At 40.0% G+C, this 24,579-nt stretch overlaps 1 protein-coding gene across 35 annotated transcripts in view; it reads right to left on the bottom strand.

Moving 5' to 3' along the window:
- The window catches only part of PTK2 (protein tyrosine kinase 2), a 332,755-nt gene that overhangs the window by 198,458 nt on the left and 109,718 nt on the right, over positions 1–24,579 (bottom strand). For 2 of the 35 annotated variants that reach the window (XM_084848674.1, XM_084848684.1), the window contains exon 1: positions 8,027–8,123. The exons of the other annotated variants lie outside the window; for them this stretch is intronic. The gene's annotated coding sequence lies outside the window, so the exon portion shown is untranslated. Of the gene's footprint in view, positions 1–8,026; positions 8,124–24,579 lie in introns of those variants that run through there. 35 annotated transcript variants of the gene reach the window in all.

The following is a 24,579-nucleotide window of genomic DNA, read 5'->3' as shown; positions in this document are numbered from 1 at the left end:
GGTAACACATTTAGTCTTTTTCCCCTCCCTCCCCCTAATAGTGAGCTGAAAAGCACATCAGAATTAATGATTTGGCTTCTCAAGGCCATTTCTGTGAAAACTGAGACAGAAAGTTTTGGGGCCTTTAGAGGACCAAGACCGACCTGCTGTTCCAAGATTACACTCTGAATGCAAAACTGAACAATTTATTATCCTATATTTGCATTCTTTCCTGCTTCCTTAGACAAAATCCTATCTAAACCACAACTCTGACCTTCCAGCGTCAGGGTTTTGCTAAAGTAGTGTTTCCCCAGTCACCTTTACTGCAGTGAAGGATTAGGTGTGCTTGCAGTACTCCTGCCTGAAATCTACATCCTATGTAATACAGTAGATTGATAGTCTGTCCAGAGTTATATTGCACTAGTATCACATTTTACAGCCTTCCAGGAAATGTTAGAACAATAATTGTATAGTCCAAAGTGACTTGAGGAGTGGACAGCAATGATAAGTCTTTATTCAGATCAAATCTAACTGTTCTCAGTGGTGCCACTTCAAGCATAATTAAGCCAAGATGTGCTGATCTCAACAAACCACAGCTTTCCTCCCCGCATCCCTTTCACAAGTCATGTTTGGTGTTAAACATGCTTGCTAAAATGCAGTGAATTGTCAGCTTCAATGTGCCAAATTCTTCTCTGGTTTGGTGCCAGGCATTGCCACAGTGATCAAAGTGGGAGCGTTGGAGACCAGCCACTGATACCCTACTTCCTGTGCCACCAGGATAGGAGGTCAAAGGTTGAAGGTGGGACCTTCAGGCATGTCAAGCCAGCTAGTAGGAAACTTGGTCCATAACAACCTAGGAGCCTAGTGACTATGGGGAATCAACCACACCATACTTCCTGTTATACAGTGCATTCTGTCTTGTTTTCCCCTGCTGTAAAATATACTCTTTTATTAAACCAACTTTTGCTTTATAAGTATGTAAGCCTTTCATTTATACAGAATCCTGCCTCAGGCACAGTAGAGAAATAGCTACTTCTGCAAAAGAAAGAACATGAGTATGGGAAGTTTTTACTAATGCAAATTCAGTTTAGTTGCTCCAAAAAGAGGCAAATGGGATCCTACAGATTTATTTATGAAGTTTGTAACCTGCCTTTCTGCCAAAAATGACATTCATATGTCCATTATAGCATGAGGTGTATGTGAAGTGCATGAGGTACAATGTATGTGAGGTGCATGTGGTACAAACAACCAATTGCCCCAACCATAACCATGCATATGAAATCAAATATAGCTGACAGCAATAGCATTTATTACTTGGGGTTTTCATTGTAACACAAGGGCAGGAAATTGGGGAGATGGAAATACTTTATCTCAATCAAGCGTACTGGCATATATACAATATAATTTAAAAATAATTTGTAGGAGAAATCATAAATTTAAGTGTTAAATTAAGTTCAGTCCAACATGAAGTTTAGTTCAGTTCAACATAATTCAGTCCAACATAACATGTTGGACTGGGAGTCGGGAGATCTGGGTTCTAGTCCCCACTTAGCCATGGAAGCTCACTGGGTGACTTTGGGCCAGCCACAGATTCTCAGCCCAACCTACGTAACAGGGTTGTTGTTGTGACGATAAATGGAGAGAAGGAGGATTATGTACACTGCCTTGGGTTCCCTAAAGAGGAAAAAAGGCGGGATATAAATGTAATTAATTGATTGATTGATTGATTGATTGATTAATAAATAAATAAATAGAAAAGCCATGTTGGATCAGACCAAGGGTCCATCTAGCCCAGCATTTTGTTCACACAGTGGCCAAAACACTGTCAACAGGGGACCCACAAGCAAGGCATAAGTACTACAGCACCCTCCTGCCCAAGTTCCCCAGCAAGTGGTGTACATAGGCATACTGCCTCTAATACTGGACGTAGCATATAGCCATCAGGACTAGTAGCCATTGATAGCCTTCTCCAGGCATTTGTCTAACCCCCTTTTAAAGCGATCCAAATAGGTGGCCATCACCACATCTTGTGGTAGTGAATTCCATAGTTTTAACCATGTGCTCTGTGAAGTATTTCCTTTTATTTGTCCTGAATCTCCCACCAATCAGCTTCATAGGATGATCCCTTGTTCTAGTATTTTGAGAGGGGGAGAAAAATGTCTTCCTGTCCACGTTTTCCATACCATGCATAATTTTGTATACCTCTATCATGTCTCCCCTTCCTCGTCTTTTTTCCAAGCTAAACAATCCCGGCAGTTTTAATCATAGGAGAATTGCTCCAGCCCATTTTCTGCACTTTTTCCAACTCTACAACATCTTTCCCTAGGTGCAGTGACCAGAAATGTACACCGTATTCTAAGTGTGGTCGCAGCATAGTTTTGTATAAGGGCAGTACGATATTGGCAGTTTTATTCTCAGTTCCTTTCCTAATTATGCCTAACATGGAGTTTGCCTCTTTAACAGCAGCTGCACACTGGATTGACCTTTTCATCGAGCTCTCCATCACAACCCCAAGATCACTTTCTTGGTCGGTCACCACTAGCTCAGATCCCATCAGGTTATTCCTGAAGTTGGGATTTGTTGCGCCAACATACATCACTTTACACTCACTTACAATGAACCACATTTGCCATTTAGATCCCCATTCTCCCAGTTTGGAGAGATCCTTTTCAAGCTCCTCACAATCCCTTTTTGTTTTAACAATGCTAAATAATTTGGTGTCATTGGCAAGCTTGGCCCTTCACTGCTCACTCTTAATTCCAGATCATTTATGAACAAGTTGAAAAGTATTAGCCCCAATACAGACCACACTATTTACATCCCTGTGGTACCCCACTGTTTAAATCCCTCCATTGGGAGAATTTACCATTTATTCCTACTCTCTGCTTTTTGTTTTTTAACCAGTTAGTGATACATAAGAGGACCTCTCCTCTTGTTGCATGCGCTACAGTTACAAAATGACAGCTTTCCCCAGATACAAGGACAGCCTCACACTATCATGCTATAGCAAATTTACACAATGACAGGCTTCCCTGAAATAGGGGAACAGGGAAAGAACTGCTCACTTTTCCATGAAGAAGCACAGTTCCGCAATTATCCACTACAGTATCTGGAGGCTCCCCATGAAAGCGCCCCACCTGTGCAATTTTGCCCCGTTCCAGCCAACTGTCAGGGAGTTATAGCTCCTACTCCTTTTTCCTGTAATGCGCACTATCCCATGAAGAAGCAAATGGCTGTTGGGGGTTGGGGGAATGCACAATTTTGCTTTTCTGCAATTTCGTTTTAGAGCTAAAGCACTATAGTGAATAGAAGCGGCTCTACCAGCAAAGTCGGTGTGTGTGTGTGAAATGCACAACTCCACTTTACTGTTGTGAATTTTGGACAACAAAGGTGACATGCCGGCAATGGCTATAGGGGGAAATGCACAATTAAGGGTATTGTCCAGATCCTGCAAACCCCCAAGGGTTTATTTGTGCTGCTCCCTTTTGTTGCACCCAGGGTTTTCCCTCTGCTGGGTAATTGCACAGGGGTTAGATGGTGCATCAGGTGCCTCCTGACCAAGGGAGGCTGTGTGTGAAGTTTGATCCCAATCCTGCAAACCTCCAAGGTTTTATAGCCACCACCCCCTTTTTGGTGCACACAGGATTTCGTCCCTGCTGTAATCGTGCGGGGTTTTGATGGTGCGTTGTGTGCCTCCCAACTAGGGATGTTAGAGAAATCCGCCAGGGATTTCTCAATTCTCAAATGAGAATCCACAGCAGAATCCACAGCGGATGAGCCCCACTTACCTCCATTCCAGGAGGATTTCCGCGCAGAACGGCTCCAGCTGCTTGCTCCTGGACCCGTCCCATTCACCTCCGCGCTGATCGCCATTTTTTTAAAATGGCGATCGGCAGGATGTGCCCATAGACTTATACGCAAAATAGAGCTGTGAATTTTGCGTATAATTCTATGGACACATCCTGCCGATCGCCATTTTTAAAAAATGGCGATTTTTCTCAAGGCGCAGAGAACGGGACAGGTCCAGCAGGTAAGCGGTCCTCAAGCCGAGCAGCTCCACAGAATCCTCACGGAGCGGAGGAGGAATGGGTCACCTCCCCCCCCCTGGGCAGATTCCCCACCAGAACAGACAGTGGGGAATCTGTACATCCCTACTCCCAACTAGGGGAGGCTAAGTATGAAGTTTGGTCGTGATCCCGCAAATTTCCAGTGCTTTAGAGCTATCACCACCCCTTGTCAGGTTGATGCTGGAAGCGCTGAATTAAGCCCCTGTACTTTACTGCACACCACTCCCCTCTCATTGGGATAATGTAGAAGGTTAAAACAGGCTGCTGTGATGTTGTCAATGGGTGAAACTGCCACTGCTCAGGTGGGAGGACTACAGCAGGACAGGGGGTGGGGGGATGACTCAGATTACACACTGTAGCTTAATGAACAGTAAGCTCCCAGTAGCTTATTACTCAGTCGTTTGGCGGGGTATCTTGGTCTATTTCAAAAATAAGCTACTGTGAGTAGTTTATTAAGCCACCATGGCTTAAAGCGATGTCTGAACACTTTGCCTCAGTTCCACAGACTCACTTTTTTTTAAATATATTTTTATATATTTTATCTTTATAAATGAAATAAATACCAAAATTACCAACAACCTGATCAATACTACAGTTTCCCAGCAATACAATATTCTAATGAGGACATCACAATAACAAAAAGAAAAGGGAAAGAAAAAAAAAAGGAAAAGAAAGGAGGAAAGGAAGTAAAGAAAAAAGAAAATACTTTCCCCTTCCCTCCCCCTCTCCCTCTCCCTCCCCTTTAAAGGATTAAGTTTAAACTCCAATACCCCCCAGCCTCCGATGCCATTCTATTTTAAAAACTATATCTATAACCTTAACAATCTTACAGTTTAATACACAACCTTACATTTCAATATCATATCATCAATCTTATATCAAAGAAACAGCTCTGCAGTTCATTCCCAGTAGCTAATAATAATAATAATAATAATAAAGAAATATAGTGTTATATAATAATAAAACTTAGAATAAACCTTCAACAATCAGTAATATATTTTATACTAGATATATAAATGCATATGCACAATACACCCTCAAACAATAAATTTAAATACAGCATATCTTATCTATTTGAAATAAATAGAAAAAGAAAAGCAAGAACAAAAAGAAAAGCAGGAAAAGAAGATGAAAGAGAATAAACGAATATATGTATAATCATTTATCTTCTGACATAACCTGGATCATGTAGACTAAACACAAACAGTTAACAAAGCTTGTTTAAAGATTCCACTTCATGGGGTTGTAACAGAATTCTCACGCATTTTTACATTCAGCCATGCCTCCGCCATTTCATGATTTAGAAACTTCTTCATCTGACCTTCAGACACAATACACAGTGTAACAGGATATTTTAAGTAATATTGTAAGTTCATCACAGACTCCCTTCCTGAAAACATCAGTTCAGTAACAGTTGCCCGAGTTCAGGAAAGATTCCTTCAAACCATCTTAACTTATCAAAGTTATATAGCAAGAGCAATTTGTTCATACTAAAAGAAAAGGCAAGTAAAATACAACACATTGGGCTGGTCTGCATGATCACAGTGAGGAAAATAAGCCATGGTACCTTATTTCCCCCTCTGTGCATGCCGGTAGTGTCCTGGCCGGATTTCATTGATTAGTGAATGTATATCTTGAACACTGGTTACATTTTGGGATGGAGAAGGCTTTGAGAAAATGAATGTATAATGTGGTTGACATCCCTAGCTACACTATTTGTCTTTCACAAGCATTACAACAGGTTTAGGGAGCAATCCTATAGCCACTAGACAGCGGCTGTACAGCAATAGAATATGTTATTTTCCAGGAACCGACCTCAGAGCCCGCACTCCAAGGTCGGTTCATGGAGAACTAACCTCCCCACACTTCCGCGCTGCCTCAGAGGCAGCACAGGACAGCCCCATGCTCCACACTCACAAGAAGAGCGCAGAACGGCTGGAAAGGGGCATAGCTGGGGGCATTCCAGGGCGGGGAGATCGTAACTGCCGGTGTTGTACAGCAGCCTCCTTCTTCGCAATCAGCGGTCTAGCCGAAAAAGCAGGGCAGGAGAAGCGCAGAGAGAACGATCCCCTCTGTGCTTCTCCTGCCCTGCTTTGGATAGGTGGTTGCCTCCGAGTTCGGAGGCGAATGCCTATCTAGATAGGATTGCTCCCTCCGATGTGCTAATGACTTAGCAGATAGCTAACATTTCACTTGCTTACTGACAGTCAAGTGGTATAACTAGAACAGAGAACTTGCACAGGTTGAGCACCAACAATTTTTATATTAACCTAGTTTTTCCATCACCTCATTTCTTCTTCAGAGCAATTCAAGCTGCTTCCCTAAAGAGTTGTCACCAATTTCTATTCTCAGGATGTGTTTGCCTGCCCATACCTCCGCCGCTCAACTTTTAAATTTCTATTGCTCCTCCTGTGAGAAAGCATTAACCACTTCTAATAATTTCTATACCATTCCTTTAAACCATTCCTTCAAGCTTTAATTTAGATTACATTTCGGTGTATATCTTCCTGAAACCCACAGTGCATTTCATGTTGAGATAGGCTTTTATAGACACCCAGTAAATCCCATCCCCCACTGAAAATAAATCATTCTGAGTATTTCTGTTCAGAAGGGCAAGGTCCCAATACAACACCATCCTGTGCTCAATCTATCAGCAATAGCTGTGATCCAGAAAGATCACACACACACACACACACACACACACACACTTTTCTTGTCTTTTCTCTTCAGCAACTTCCAAAACCAAAATACAACTGCTTTCTTAAAGCTAGAAAAACTGCCCAGTCACTAAACACCCTTTCCACAGAGTGCAAACTGTTGGACTAAAAGAAAAGCAGCCTGCCTAAGAAACTAATACAAGGCAGACATGTGGCCTAAGCTCAAAAACACAAAACCACTCCTTTGAAGCCACAGTTTTCTGCTCCAACACCCATTTCATAGAAGGCAAACAGATGAGGTTCAAAGATAGGTAACTTGGCTAGGAAACTTGAGTACAGAGATAGGGGCAGAGACCCAAATGTCAAATCACATATTTGCCTCCACAAAGCACAGAAAAATACAATTTTGCAGAAGGCAAACTAGTGATGCTTACAGAAACATACACAAGCAAAACACACACACCACACACAAAAACCAAGCAAAAACACAAACATGTGTGCACACACACACAGACCACTCATGAGGCAAAATATGCAGCACACCAAAACAATCAAACCAGCTAATACATGCCACACAAAGAACAGAACAAAGCCAAGAAAAAACGGGCAAAATACATGCACATACACCTCACATAGGGAGAACACCCCATCGTTCCCCTCAACCCACTCTACCCACACCCAGGATTCACCCCCTACCACCCACCCCCACCCCAATTACATTTTTCTCTCTTTCTGGGCATCAGAAAGAGATGTTGGGCTGCAATCTCCAGCACAAGAATGCCACATGGGCCCCAGAGGCATTCTTGGAAATAAAGATGGTGTTGGAGGCTGGCATGTTGTTTTGCATGTTGTTTTTAAAAAATATTTTTAAAGAATCTTTACCCCCCAAAAAAAAAATCAAGAGGGGCAAGGAATCTGGCAGGCACCACACTGGGGACCCCAGCATTAGGAATTGCTTTTGAAACATAATGTACAAGAAAAGTCAATGTGTGTGCCCTGATATAGTGCACTTGAGCCTTTCAATCTGCTTCATTTTTATTTAAAGTTATATTTATAAGCTGTTTTTCTGCCACATGCCCCTTAAAATAGCATACAATGGGTTGGGTCCAGATTTAGTGATACATAGAGTAGACCCATTGAAATCAGTGCGACTAATGACTATTTTGTAGAGGTAGTTCTTTATTTCCAGTCCACAGACCATAAAAAACAAACAATTCAGCCACCAAAAAAGCCAAGCCAAAATTAAAACACATACAACCTGTTAATACAACATTGTATTACAAGATCAACCTCAGAACAACTCAACCTCAGTTAGTATCTGACCTTGTGATAGCTGAGGCAAGGAACGTGGGTGTATTTTCACTGATCATGATGTTAGTATCTGCCATAAGGACAGATATATAGAACTCATCAGAACTTCCTGCATATGAAGAAAGCACAGAAAAATAAAACAAGCTCTCATATCGCTATAGAAGTTGCAATATAAGAGGACATGAAATAGTGTTTCTATTGCATCACTACTACATGGACAGATTCTCAAGGGCCAGGGTAAATCTTTAAATCCACCCTCCATGATAGATGATGCCAAAGAATTCAGCCTAGCCATGGAAAATGCTCTTACGTATTTGGGAATATTTTTAATGTTGCCAAGTACCATGCAGGCTGCAAATCAGCCTTCAGTTACAATGTAAGATACATCAGTGAACAAATCCCTTTTACCAAAGCAACAGAGTTTTGAAAGCTTATGTCCAATAGTCCTTTGCTTGAAAGAAATTTTTGCTTTCCCCAATCCAACTGGAAGCAATTGATGAATGAGCATCCACTTGAGTTGACTTTATTATTGATAGCTTTCACCCATAAACAGGCATAATAATGAATTAAGATCAAAGATATAGCCAAAATCAGCAGAAGATAAACAAAGACACAGCCAATATCTAATTGCAAAGGACCACGCAACCATTTCCAAAGACTAAATCCCAGCTTCAAGTCATATTACTGTGCTGGACGTACATCTTCGGGCACCAAAAATCTATCTCAGAAAAGTAGATTGTGTTTTCACTATAGATTCATTGATTTCCAATATCCAAAGCTGGACTCCTTTCATCAAACTAACATGTCCCATTGACTTCAATGGGTCTACTTAAAGAAACATGAAATATAGATCCAACCCAATAAAATAATTTAAACATTTATGAAAATGCCAAAAAGACTACTAGCACAGATACCTGGGGACTGTTAACTGGTGGGGATGGGACGGTGCAAGCTGCAGCCACACAGGTTCAAGCATTCAAGTGGACTGAAATCCCCATGTAGTTAAGATGTTGCACAATACTTTGTTTAGTTGGAGATTATAGGAGTGTCATCCATTGGGCTGTAGGTTTAGAAACATGCAACACAGCAAGGAAACCACATTTTTACCTTGGAAATGGTGTTTCTTGCCCACCATTACTAAATATTCCTCTCAGCTATTCCCACTGGCTGTCTACAGTCAACCAATTTTCTTGCTTCCCATGTCAGAATGACAAAAAATATCATTTGTGCATTATCTAGGCATTTGCAGAGGCAGAAAGTGGCCATCAATTAAACAGCATATAAATTGACAAAAGAAGTAGCTTCATAAACAAGGCTACAACTCATTACCACGTGCACCTATTTATCAAATTTATTTCCAAGTGGTTTTAGGAACTGGAGGAATAAATATTTCAAGCCTGTTTTAGAAGTGTTTTCTTTCATACTAAACAAAAAGGTCATAGCCCTTAGGAACCTTATACGCTGTTATTGTAGATTCCCCAGATAAAGGGCTCACCACATCCAAATTTAAGAAAATAAGAGTAAATCTTAACAGCTTCTAATTGATACTTAAAAATAAGATTTTAAACCGTTGGTAGTAGAAAGAAAGAAAAAGATTAAAAACAGGGGACAAGGTCAGCTCTATCCATAATATGTTGGATTCTGAAGACATTCTCTACAGAGCAGCAAAAAGACTGTGGATGTAGCATAGCAATTATGCTGTTTTAAAACCAAACACAAGCCGCGCACTTTAAATAGAGGCTTGTGCTTCAGTTTAACCTATTTCTAATCTTAGATGTTCACTGGTAAGCATGCATGCAATCCAGGTCAGTAAGCAGCCAGAAAACACACAGGAAGGACTGTACTGACTTGGAAGCATTGCTGTTGGTCAAACCTGGTGTTTTTTAAACTTATCACAATCCAAATTCTGAGTTCTAAATTTGCACACAATTGCCTAGATTGCTTACTTCAATTATGAAGTAAGATTGCAGCCTTTCCTATTTTGTGTCCAGGTTCAGACATCATGGCCTGTGGTTTGGCCATCGGGACTATGTATCAAGCTCAAGAGCTTCCTTCTTACCACACCCAATCCAATTATCCCCTCACTTCCTGGTTTTCAGCAACCAGTTGTTCACCTAATTTAGATATCACTGCAAGGTATGGTTCAAATGAAAGGAAGGAAGGAATTGGACTGGTCAAGGGGAGGAGGGGGCACATAAGCCCAAGACATACACCAGACATGTAAAGCACATGTTCGATGTGAAATAACCACTGGCCTAGAGTCTTAGTCTTTAAGTAGATATTGAACAGTTTTACATTTCTATATAGGGACACGAGGACAACACACATTAAGAACACACATTCTGTCATGGATGAGTCGTCATTAAGTATCTTCCAGAGGCCAAGGAACACAGTTCCACAATTTAATTCCACAACTGTCTGACAAACAGTTTTTGTGAAAGATAGATCTATTCTACTAGAACATATACCACTAATCAACAGCTATAGCTAGCTGCATGCCAGGACCACTTCACCCTTAAAAATATAGAAAGCCTTGCTTTCTGCCATCCTACCTTATAGGTGAATGAAGGTGGGAAGCAAAAAAATCACAGTTCTTTTAAATCTTTTCTCTTTTAAATCGTTTCTCTTTAAATGGATATGATATACTGTACTTAAATTTACTGTTTGAGGGTGCATAGAAATGTGGACACACATTTATATATCTAGTACAAAATACGTGAGTGATTGTTGTAAGGTTGATTTTAAGCTTTATTATTATTATACAACAATATAAAACTTATTAGTGATGTGTTATTATTACTTATCCTTTCTAATTTCCTTCCTTTTTATTATTATTACTATCATTATTATGAGACTGGTTAGTAATATTTTAAGCTGGTTAAACTGTTAAGCTCTACTATTATATGTTAACTGAAGGGCAATATATGGTTATTGGAAATGAATTGTAGGCCTGCTTCCTTGCTTTAAGACTGATGATATGATATTGAAATGTAAGGTTAAAATTGTAATATCGCCAATGTTATAGCTATAACTTTTAAGTAGAATGATATTTGAAATTTGAGTTTAATGGACTTTAAATGTAATCTTTTTAAGTAACTTTTTAATATTTTTCATTCTCTTTCTTGCTTTCTTCTTCCTTCTCCTTCTGTTTTCTTTTTTCACTTTTTGTTATTGCTGTATCCTCTTAAGAATACTGTATTGTTGGGAAGCTGTAGATACTGATTAGGTTGTTGGTACTGTTTATATCATTTATAAAGATAAAAATAGAACTAAAAGTATTTAAAAAAAGAAAAAGAAAATCCCAATTCAAACAGAAGCCTATTTTAATCAAGGGGAAGGAGGAGCATTTCTGACTGACAAAATATTTCATCGATTTATGCTTTCTCCTTGCCTGAAAACAGCCTCTAACTCATATTTTGTTTATATTTTATCAATTAACACATTAAATTACCATTATGCCAAGTGACCAAAACCAAATGTGTTTTTATGTTTTTAATTGAATGTATTTCTCCTTTATTACTTTCAAGTATTTATAGGCTATCTTCCCACCACCCTACAAATAAAATATATAACAACATAAGCCACCAACATAAAACCAAAATATAACAGAACATAATGAAATAACAAAAATAATTCCGCTCCCTTCCTTCAATATGATGTTATCATGACTTAAAAATGACTTTTAAAGTTCTGGTTTTAGGATATAACCAGGCTCTCTAGTATTTTGACATATATATTCACTTAATCTTCAAGCCTTCATCACATGTCAACTGTTTAGCTATGGACCTTGGCCAATGAGCCACACCACAGACTCTAGCCAGATCTGGCCCATAGGGCAACCAGTTACATAAAAGAAAAACCCTAATTCCACTACTTTGCTCTACAAGGTCAAATGAGTTGCAGTCTCATGCACACCCTCTGCTCTCTACCACCAGCATATTTTGTCTAGAAAGCACTGGTCCTATTCTGGTTACCAACAGTTCTATGTTATGCTTTCAATGAGTTGCTCTTAAGGTACATAGTACAAAAACTGTTGCAATCTATGATTATTATTCTGTGTGCACTCTTAACGTTTAAGTAACACTGAATTCTCCCAAGGCATCAACAAGCACCCCCTATGTGTACAGTAAATATGGTCTATACTCATAATAAAATGGCAAAAAGCCTCTCCAGGTAGGCCTAGGAAAGAATCCTGCCTCTTTGTTTTGTATGGAAAGATTCTGAAACTTTTCCAAAATGCAAATAATTTTCAATGGACTTCATATATATGTAGTCATCTTGTGCTAGTACTGTAAACATTTTCTTTTCAAGGAGTGTAAATTGCTCAGTGTTGTCCCAGTGAAAGGATCACATGAAGAAGAGTTCAAATAAAGGTCTTTCTGGTAAGACAACCTCCCAGTTCACATGTGACAAATACCCATGGGTTGTTTAAACCACAGGTAGCTGGGACTGCAGCTTTTTCCCCTGCCACCACACCACTGAATTTTAGCAACAAATTCAGCGGGGGGGGGGGGCTGTACCCCTGGGTGGGATACAGAGGAGCCAATATGTCCCCCTGACTCCCAGAAGTTGCCCACCCTTTCCCAGACTGGAATTCTATCCTCAGGGTGAAAAAGCTCCCTAGCCCTATTCTGTATGATAGAACTTGGGGATTGTTTAAGTCAATGAGGCAAAGTTGCATCTGTTTCCAAGAAGGTCACAATGCTTGGAGAAAACTCCACAAACACAGGCAACTCTCAAACAACACACAATGCACACCATCAGAGAGGACATGTATGAGGAAAGGTATTTCAAAGAAATTCAAGGTCACCAAGTCCCACAGACTGGGGTTGAAAGAGGAAATGTGAACCTCAATGGCAACCAAAGTAGACAAGCCTTGGCCAAACTCAGGAAAACTTGTATGAACTGATACACTGTAACTGTGAGAAGGTAAGCAGAGACCTAAGAAGTGCTACAGTACCACCCTTAATTGCACTGCTCTTTGCCACCAGTTACATCCAAATGCAGCCATGGTAAGCTTTGTTTAATTAAAGTCCTAGTTTGCACATAATGACCAACTAACCCATGATTAGTCAGGGCTACACGCTCCCACCCACTCGCAGCTTCTGCTTTCCTTCTGCTTTAGCGAACAACCTGAAATGCTCTGTTCCAGGGTAGTTCACCCTGAACTCCAAACTTAGCACTCTGGGTTACTGAGGGAGAAACAATCTAGAGTGCCCGTTTCAGACATCACAGCAAACAACACAACATTTCTTGGTTGCTTGCTAAACTGGATGCAAATCAGAAGCAGCAAGTGGATGGGAGGCAGTGCACTCACTCCCACATGGCCCCAACAACCCATGGGTTGTCATTATGGGCAAACCAGGTCAAAGTGGATAAACAAAATGAAGATATCCTCGCCCCCTGCCCCCCACTCTTTACACTTTTATATGGAAGTCTCTTTACTTCATAGCCATGTCCAGAGAGAAAAATTTTGCTGCATCAGGTTTACTTGCACTATGACTTCTATGCAATTCTGAACAGAAAATGTTAAGTGAAGAAAAATCCCATGTAAGAGGTACTGAAGGCAACCAAAATCAGCAACATTGACCATATCAATGAATTCAAGTGCTTGAATTCTTAAGCTAAAGTTATCTGAATAGAAATACAACTCCTTTTTCACACAGAGATTAATCCAAGTACTAACTCGTATGCCTGCTATACTAGGATCAGCACAGCAGCATTTCTTGATATGAAACTACTATGCTTGTATAGAACTTAACATTACCACCACTGAATTTGGAACTGAGAAATATGGAACTAAACACCACTATAAACTCAATAGCAACAAGATGTGTCTAGCTTCCACACAGAAAGGTTAACCCCCCTCCCTCTCACACACACACACACACACACGAAGAGCTTTTTATTTTAAGAAATCCACCACCAACAGCAACTATAACCTTAAGTTAAGCATACTTTATTTTACAGACACCATCTCCATTTATGTTTAGGAACGGCTTGAATGACACAAGTCAAAGCCATGAGCATTCAGAAAGAGCTTTGCTCTGAGCCAGACTTACCTCAGAGATCTAACCTCACATTTAGGCTCCCAGCCTGTAAAAAGATCTAAAAACATTGTTTATCTTATTCAGATATATCTGCATGGAGCTTGCATTTACTAGTCCTGTTTTTAGAACATGAATGCACCTACTGATGAGTTCAAATGTAACCCTTTCCTAAATGCACACTAAAAGCGTTTTAACTGCAACTGAAAGCCCCGGTGCTGGTTCCTGGGGTGCCTCTTTCCACACACTGTTGAGCTTCTGAACTACTAAACCAGGGCCGATAGTTATGTAATAGGGACGACGTCCTTACTGCCACTAAGGAATCAAGTGATAGTCACTGCCCTTCCATAGTAAACCCATTCACCCCTGGCAAAGACAAACGGAGAAGCAAGGTGAAGTTTATGCAGAACAGCCTGTGCTAGTCTCATAATTGCTCATACCAGTGAAGTAGCCTGACCAAGAACCTTTTATAAACATCAGGAAGTATCAGTTCATCCATTTGCTCTTATTAGTGCAAGGAGAGGTTGTCTGTCATGGCTGCAAATCCTTCCTTTGGCCAGAACCTGATGGTGTATCCAGGCTAAATCCTCACCTGCCATTGCTAAAGCCACCATTCAAGACCTGCTGTGGTGGGCTCTATTCCTGACAGGGGCATTGTATCATGTCCAAATTTCAACCATCTTAGGGAGAGGAGAAAGCATACAACACACAAATGAACAAATTAATGCTATATTACATTAATAGGTACTTGCCAGAACTTGTGTTATCAGTGGAAGAGGGTAGAAGCTTTGTGCTGTACATAATCCTAGGATTATGGTCTTTGTGCAAGAAAATCTTTTGGCAGTAAAGATGCCAGGTGCATAGACACAAAGGATACATTTTACAGCAACCTTTATTGGGTCATAGTTGGCTGCCTGCCCTTGCAAGGGATAGCAAGGTAATAGTGTCCATCACAACCCCAATCTACTTCGAAAACATTTTCCTATTACTGGAAAAATGTACAAGTGCATTTTATTTGCTTTTCCCAGAAGAATCTGAATGCCTTTAATGGAGTCACTGTAAATTGTGCAAGACAGAATGAGCAAAGAATATACCACTGGGATCACAGAAAACTTTAATACATTAGAATGGCAAAGCTTTTAGTAATATAATTCTTTAACTGAAATTGTTTAAAAACTTTATATTTAAGTATATGTACAAAGCTTTCTGCCTTGTTTGTTGAAGTGACTGTACTCCAGTACAACCTACAAATAAAAGGTGACTAAGCTATCTTGTATATAAGCCTTACAACAAACCCAGTTGCAAACCTTAAGGTCTGTTAAAAGGAGATAAGTATTAAAAGCTCTTGTTCGGGGGAGAGCGGAGAGACAAGCAAGAGTTCTGGGACTTAATGTCACATTAAACCACGAATGGAAGGTCCATGATTTGTTGAGCTGCTCCTGCAATCAGGTAGCATACATCAGCACAGCTCATAAACGTAAAGTTAGCATTACTTGCAAACCAGGCCAGCAAAAAATTTATCCCCATTCATATGCATTCCATCATCCAGTTCCAATCAAAAGTGTGGCCACTATATTCTGGCCCAATTGAAGTTTGAATAGTCTTCAAAAGAGAGCCCCACATATGAAAATTGCAGTCAAACAGTCTATGGTTACTCATGCTCTGGTATGCCTATTAAGAACAGACTGTAACTGGCACACACGAATAACCTGGCAAAAAGTATTTCCTGCTATCGACACCACTTGGACATCCAGTGCATTCATAGAATAGTAGGGTTGGAAGCGGCCTACAAGACCATCGAGTCCAATGTCTGCATTGGGAAACATTATTTCACATGCAAGTAAAAGTTAATTGATGCAAATAAACAAACTACAAATTGAAATATTCATTAAACTGAAGAGGGCAAAATCATCATCAGGCACTATGGCTATTTGGGTACAATGTAACTCTTGAGAACAGATGTACAGAACTAAATCTACATGGATCAGTGATGTGCGTTTTCCAGAAAACTTCAAATTCAAAACTTTTCTGGAAAATTTTCCAATGCAAACTAGGTTAATCTGCATAGGAAAAATTAGAGCAGCTGCTGGCAACTTCTGGCCCTCCAAATGTTTTGGCCTACAACTCTCATTATCCTCCACCATTGGTATGCTGACTAGAGCTGATGGGACCCATAGGCCAAAACATCTGGAGGGCCACAAGTTGGCCACCTGTGCCCTAGAGAGATCTAATTTCGTATGTTTATTTTACTTGTACTTTGTAAACAAAGATTTAAAGAAAGTACCCCAGGTTAATTTTTTGTCCCAATACACAAGTATTTCATCTGAAATATTTGAAGGAAAAAATTAAAGCACACTCAGGGCAGAATCCTATGCATGTTTAGACGGGAAAAAGTCCTACAACTCCCAGCATCCCTCCAGCCAGCCACCGTGACTGGGGCACACTGGGAATTGTAAGACTTCTTTTCTCTCTAAACATGCATAAGATTCTGCTTTTAATATGATTTAAATATTATATTATGTAGATATTTTTATTGTAATACTTGTACAAATTTAAAGACAATAGCCTTTACTTCCCTTACGTTGTTCAAATTTAAGGAAAAACAACAAAGTTACTGAAAACTGTTGACAAACAAATTAATTTTAGCAACCCAAAGAAATGTTAATGATTTGCTGACAACCACTCATCTATTTCAGCAGAGTTCAACTCTCTTACACTAAGATTGTTGGGGCACCTTCAGTTTTGCTGTCATTACATATTAGTTCCATTTCACTTAGAGATATATATGTATTTCAGTTGCATACATACACACACACACACACACACACATATATATACACATACTTGCAAGAGTAATCACCTGTAAACATTAATTACAACTTTGAAACTGCCAGGCTTACCTAACATTGTATTTGTAATTGACATACATTCATTTTTATTAATGAATTTATGAAACACAAAATTTTCCACAGAAAAATAAAACACTGAAAAAATTTCTAACCCATATTACCGAGTGGGATATAAATGACAAATAAATGAAATAAAATAAAAATAGTAGGGGACTATTGTCAGCTGCTGAAAACCCCCTTCAACACCGAATCCCTTGTGAAAAATGGAGAGTACACAGAGTATAGATGCGCAAAGTAAATCTGTATCAGAGCACTATTTGGACAATTACTTTTGAATGCATGGGGGGGGGGGTTCAGCATTAACAGCTGCAGGGGGAGGTATAGAGTACCAACAGCCCTGATATTAAAAGATGACATTTTATTGTGGGGGAACAGCAGAAAGGCAGTTTGTATCTATCTCAAATCAACAAAGTTTCCTGCAGTAAGGCATGATAACACAGACCAGAGCAAATGCACAGATTTGGGGGCATACAACTGGTCAATAATCTAAACTATGCACAAAAACAATGTAGCCTAAAAAGGCCAAAGTAGACCAGCTTTTTATATTAGTATTGCTTTCAGGTACATGAATATAGAATAGGAATTTTGTACCTTTCAAACTAATGATTCTGTGAAGCTGAAGACAAACGATGGATACAGGGTATATTCAGGTAGGCAAAATATCCAAAGATTAAGATAAATGATTTTCTACTTTATCAACAAGACTTGACAAATGGAAAATATGAACAGACTGCGGCAAATATAACTCAGCTAAAAACACTTATTTTGATCACAGTAATCCTACCAAGACAAGCTGCACATCCTGTCTCGCTGACTTGATGGATTCTGTTCATTAGAAAAGATTACATGGAAAAACGCACTTTTGCTTTTTAAAGACATTAGTTTCCTAAACACTAGAATGGAGGCTGATTCACATGGGGGGGGGGGAACTATTCAATACAAAAGAAACTGAGCAATTTTTGTGATTTTATATATCTAGTCTTAAAGCAATTATGAGCAATATAGGTCAGTATGGAAAATACTGTTCTGATATTGTAATCCTACATTTTTGTTGCACCCCACCTCTATTTCGCCATTATTATAAATTAAAACTAATAGTCTTTATTTCTTTTGAACAATCTAATAAAAAGTTCTTCCCCCAGCCCTCTTCTCAGTTTGTCTGACACCTAGTTAGGTTAATTATTTCTGTAAAAGTCCTCCTGCGATCTATCTTAAGACTGGTATAAACCGCAGGCCTTTGGGGTTACCACACTTGGTTCTCTCCACCCACCCCCTCCATTTGCTCAACATTTAGTCTGATAAAGATTGGGTTCGCATGATCACTGCAGCTCATGGTGACTTATTTAAAGCCATGGTAGGCTGCAGCACGTGCCAGCACATGTTGGGCGGCTTTTGAATATTCAAGCCATGACTGTGGCTTGTTGCGTCATCCAAACCTGGTGAGGGCGGGGGTTTGCCATAGTTAACACATCACCTAGAACCCATGGGTTGTTTTAGGATTCTGCTCACTATTTGCTAAGATTTTGGTTGTTCTTAATAAAGGTATTGTCGTCCTATGGATTATGGATTTTTTCTATACACAACAGGGCTCCCTATGGTTTTGTGTAACTTGTTCCTACTACTGTTCTTTTCTTCTAGTCTTTTAAATATTGGAAGCTACCCAGATTGAAACTGGACAATATGCATCACTACTGTTTTGTGGCAAACATTTTTAATTGTGATTCTCTCCATCTTGTCTACAAATAGTGTTTTTTCCCTTATTCCTTAATCTCTTCTATTGCTCAATGCACATCACCCATTTTACCTACATATTGGAAACTGTATCATCAATATATTTTTGTAAACTCAACAGATATCCTGGTTTATAGAAAAAGAAATTTGTTCTTGACTGCCTTCATTTTCCTGAGCTTCCCTCTCTCCATTTGATCTACATTAAAATATGTATAGGATATTACTTCCGTAACTTTTATTACCATACTCAAATTGTAGCCTACTCTAGATTCTTAGTTTTCCGCCTCAATATCTACATTTGTACTGCTTCCTTTTTCCCTTCTCCATAGAGAATGTGGGTATGTATGTACAAACATGCGTATATATGTACAGACAGATGAGTACGCATTACTCTTTTCACTTCTGATGGGGAGATTTTACTTAAACATTTTATTTTTATTTTTTATTTATTTGAAGTATTTTTATCCCACTCCTCTGCCAAAAAGTCTTCAGAAGCAGCTTACATGCTATCAGTAAAACAAGATCAGAAGCCTGTGGGTGAGGAATGTCTAAAAAGATTCAACACACAAGGGAAAAGGGTTGGGAAGGGAAGAGGACAAAATTAAGTAGTCTTTCAGCAGGGCTAGAAGAATGGCTCTGCTTCCCTTTTTATCTCCCTCTGTACAGCCAACTAGAATGGCTGCTGGCAACAACAGCTGGTGGAAGAGCCTTGTGTTCCCGTTATTAAGCTTCTCTATTGGTTCAGGCACCCTCCAGATGTGTTGGACCACAATTCCCATAATTCCCAGCCAGCATGGCTGTTGGCATTTAGGACTTGCTATATATTGTTCTCCAGTAATTTGCAAAGGCTGATTTCTGCTCAGTTTACAGCTTTGCTCCACCAGCAATATGTTGGGGCTTCCCATTCAAACACCCCTGGTCTGCCTTCTTTTGTGGCCCAACTGCTCCTCTATCTCCAACATTCGAAGTTCCCTAGTCCTGCACCTATGCTCTACCTGCTGTTGCTCCTTTCAAATGCATATGCAAACCCAAAAGAGCTTCCATTTCTTCTGATGAGCCAGGGTTCTAATTTCAAGCCTTTCTGTAAACCAGTAGTGGGCAACTTGTGGCCCAACAGATGTTTCGGACTACAACTCCCATCAGCCCTAGCCAGCACAGCCAATGGTAAGGGATGATGGCAGTTGTAGGTAAACACACCTGGAGTGCCAGAAGTTGCCCACCCTTTGGAGGTCATTCCAACTGAGGGGACCCACTCCTCTGCTCTCTCTATGCCCATACGAATGACTAACATATTTACACATAGGACACCCACTATTAAGGGAAGTAATACTTTCCGACTGTTATAAAGCTAGACAAGGCAGGGGAATCTTCTTCTGCACTAAGAACCACCTACAACGCTTCATTTCACAGGCATACTTGTCCAAGATTCAAAAAAGAAGTCAAGAGTCCTGACTTTGTCCTTGGTTTTAAGCTTCAACATCAGTAATGTAGCGATGGTGAGTGGATAAGGAATACGCCCTGGTGGAACCTGGACAAGGCACCATATTGTAAGGTTTTCCAATAATGTTCAATTATGCAATGTTCTCTTGTTTAAAGGTTTAGGGAAGATAACAGGCCAGCCAAAATGACACCAATGCAGCTTCTCATTGGCCCTGTGCATGCAGCCTAACACAGTGAATCATATTCAGCCGCTGACCATTCAAATAAGAAAATATTTAAATATGTGTATAGGCCTAAGTAGGAGAAAATCAGAGACAGGGCACACGGTACATGGTACAGCAGTAGCCAGCGAAGTCTTATGCAAATCAGGTCTTGAGAAGGATCTGGCTTTCAAACTATGGAGAACTTATAGTTTCAGCGGCAGTGTTCACTCTGTTGCTAGGGAGGAGTGTAGAACTGAGAACTTCGTTATGGTACTGTTCAGTTTTGGCTGGAAAAAAATCCCATTATAAAGTTATTCCAACTCACACAAACATTTTATACACAAAAGGTATTTTGCATGCAAAAGGAATGTAAAACATCAGTTCATCTATTGTAGCTTATGGGTATGTCCATACATGAAGAGGCCAGCTTGGTCCTGCCTGAGGAATTGGTACTCATACTTGGCTAAAGTCTTCAGGTATGTGTTTATTATTTATTACATTTCTATACCGCCTCATAGCTGAAGCTCTATGTAAGTGTGTAATTATACATACAATTATACATACACCTCAAATACAAACAATTTTGGGTTATCTCTTATATGGAATCATCTCTCCGAGATTATTTCTATACTACTTTTCAAAAGTGGATTACAATAGTTATCTCCCTTACCCCTAGAAGAACCATACACGTTGTGTAATTACATAGTGAAAAACTTTTACATAGTGAAAAACTGAGACTAAAGTAGTATAATCATAGCCTCCCAAAAGGTTCATGCAGCCATGAACCTGCTGGGAGGCTATGATTATACTTCTTTAGTCAAGGATTTCAACCCGCATCTCTCACAGGTCCAAGCCTGCTATCACTGCCACCACAAACTAATACAATGCATTTTCCCCTGAACACAAGATAACTCAGGAAAGGTGTCAGATCTAGAGCAACTCCAAACAGAGAAAGGCTTGTAGTAACTTCAGCAAGCTCCAGTGAAGTTGTATCAGGCTTACACTAGTATGAAAAAGCTGAATTTGGCAACATGGTCATGGTAACTTTGTATAGAAAAGCAAGCATCGCTTAGCCTATTATAGCGACAAGGCAGCAGCCACATAAGCCCCAGAGTACTAATTACAATTAGGTCACTGAGAAGATAGCAGATTTTCAGTTTTCAACGCAAGAAAGAAAGTGAAAGGAATTGCTCCTATGAAAGCTAACTTCCTGAATTTGCCTGGTGATTCTGGTCAAGGAGAACTGCCAAAGACACACGGAAGGTCAACATGAAGAAGATAACATAAACAGAGTTTTGACAATGTTTCTTAGGCCTCAGTAGCAGAAACATAAATTATATTGGTATGTGGCAAATAGGGAAAGGAGATGGTTAATGCTAAACTGCCTTTTATGTAGTTCAGAATGCTATTATCTGAATATTACATTATTTTATTACCTTGCTTCAGTCTACAATTATTTAACAACCTTTATTATCACAGCTGGCCAGATCCAGTTTTCTTCCCCTAAGGTTAAGCTGACAAGCAGTCCATGCATACTTACCAAATAGACTAGTCACTATTCAATTGCAAATAAGAGACTCTCATTGCACCTTCTCTCAGGGGAACACTAAAAGCAGACTATTCCAGAAATCAGCCCATCACAGATTTCTTTAAGTCACACTTCTTTAAAACCTGCATTTGTCCCTTTTAACATTGATACTGGAAGCATATAGAATGACAAAAGTTTCCCAAATATTTGATGAAGTACACTCTTTCCTAAGAAAATTTATGCCATATTAAGCCTGTGAGGGTGGATTTGCGTGTTTCACTTATCACAAAGTCAGTAGCTTATTCCATGCCCCCAACGCAGCTTACCATCTCATACCACATGTACAGATGTGCATGCACAAGAGATTAACACCAAAGTGCAATTTAGCTGCTGCTTACGTTGGTAACCTCTACAAGTTACTAAAATTTAGAAGGGACACATGCACAGTATGGTTAAGACAGACAGCTGTACATCTGACTCAAGTGGAAATGCTAAATTGATGCTTAGAATCAGCTATTTTATTTATTTATTAAAGCATTTATATCTATCTAAAATTATATCCCAGTATTCTGGTGCCAAGTCATCACTCAGGTCACCTTATAACATTTTAAAATATGAATCTGTAACAACATCAATATAGAACAATCAACCAAGGAGACAGAGTCAGCAGTTAAAACCCAAACATAAAACCATTATCTGCCACAAAGCCTGCTAAGATAAAACAGTCTTCAGCAACGAGTGACACATTGCAAGACAGGGGGGCAACCACACGCCACAGGGCAAGGACTTCCATATTCTAGGTACAGCCACTGAGAAGGGCCCTCTCTCTACTCCCATTGAAACATATTTCCATCCTACATGAGACTCTGTGTGTGGTATGAATCTCTGAGCATCACCAGTTTGCCTTCTGTGAAAAGGGTATTTTGTGGTGCTTTGTGGACGCAAATATGTGATTCAGCATTTGGGGCTCAGACCCCTATCTCTGCTTTGTACTCAGTTTCTTGGCCAAGTTAATTATCTCTGAACCTCCTCAGTTTGCCATCCGTGAAACGGGTGTTGGAGCAAAAAACTGAGCTCAAATGAGTGGTTCAAGAATTATAGACTCTGTGTTATAGGCGACTAATAAATATCAATAAATTTATAAGTTCTGGATGGGGTTGCAATCTCCCTAAAGGACCAGGGCTGCAATCGGGGAGTGCTCATAGTTCTAGCTACGTCACTGGATGTGAAAGTGGTGTAAGTGGCATGGCGCATAGTGAATGGTATACCAACTGTGGTCTCTCCTGAACAGAGATACCCTGGCCCCAGTTATCCATGTTTTGTTAACTTCCTGGTTAGATTACTCCACTGCATTGTGTTGTCTTTGATGACTGCTTGGAAACTGCAGCTAGTCCAAAATGCTGCTGCTAGGCTCCTAACTGAGACCAGTCATTGGGTAAACATCTCACTGATGCTTAAAGAACTGCACCGGCTCCTGGCCCATTTCAGAGCCCAATCCAAAGTGTTGGTGCTAACCCTTTAAGGCCCTGTACAGGTTGAGACTGGTGTACCTGAAGGACTGTCTATCTCACATCAACCTGTCTGCACACCGATATACTCTTCAGAGGCCTTCCTCCAGATGTCCCCACCATCTGAGATGCAGCGGGTATTGACTAGGAAGAGGTCAGTTGTGGCACCCCATTAATGGATTTCTCTCCTCATGGAGGTTTGCTTAGTGCTATGCAGAGACATTTTAGGCCTTTTGAGAGGTTTTAGGCAGTTTTTTCTGCTATTTCATTGCTATTGTTTCTTTACACACTTATTATTTTGAATCTTTTGACATGAACGAACCTAGAAATACTGAGGGACAGTTCACAAATTCAAATCTATCAATAAAAATGAAATTAATTAAGAACGGTTCTCACGTAACAGGGTTCTAGCAGCTTTAAAGTTTCCAGACCAAGGAGGAGTTTATGCACTCCATAACTGGCTTGGCCTCCCTGCCTCAGTGGTTTAACAATGCTCTCCTCTGCCTTTCCAACTACTAAACATTAGCAGTTCGAAGCCATTGCCTTGCAAAGCATGGAGAAGTGATGGACCTGATGTACAGTGAAGAAGCTCCTCCACAACTGAGATTAAGGGTGCAATCCTATGCATATTTAGACAGAAAGAAGTCCTGCAACTCCCAGCATGCCCCAGCCTTTACAGCTGGCTGGGGCATGCTAGGAGTTTTGTAGGACTTTTTTCTGTCTAAACATGCATAGGATTTCACCTTAAATGTACCAGACTATTATAAAGCCATAATCTGCAACCACCGGGATGCTTTGGGGCACCCTGCACACTTTTTAGCTATCCATCACAAGCCATGGCATACACACTACCTGACAGGCATGTTGTAGTTTTTCTCCAAATTATGAGAAAGGGCAGAAAAATAATCTTAAATGAACTATGTTTGCCCACTATGTGACCTGCCCCTCTCCACAGTCATTGTCAATGGAAACTTTCCATTCCAGACCATTTTCTCTACTCCTAAATCAATTCTCAAAATTACAAACTTGATTTTGACAGAGTATTATTTGGCTTCAAGAACAGGTACAACTGGAGAGGTGGGAGGAGCGTATGTGTGTGCCACGTCATCCCACAAGGCATGAGCTGTCCAGAAAGAGCTAAACAGGATGGCTTAAAGTTAGCAGTGCTCATTGCTTCAATTATAAAATTACTGAAATCA

The sequence above is a fragment of the Heloderma suspectum genome, chromosome 4 (assembly GCF_057233095.1).
Source record: "Heloderma suspectum isolate Gila_16-S chromosome 4, 16-S_ref, whole genome shotgun sequence".
NCBI lineage: Eukaryota > Metazoa > Chordata > Lepidosauria > Squamata > Helodermatidae > Heloderma > Heloderma suspectum.
The sequence above is the reverse complement of the archived record's forward strand: the minus strand, read 5'-3'. Positions and strand labels throughout refer to the sequence as shown.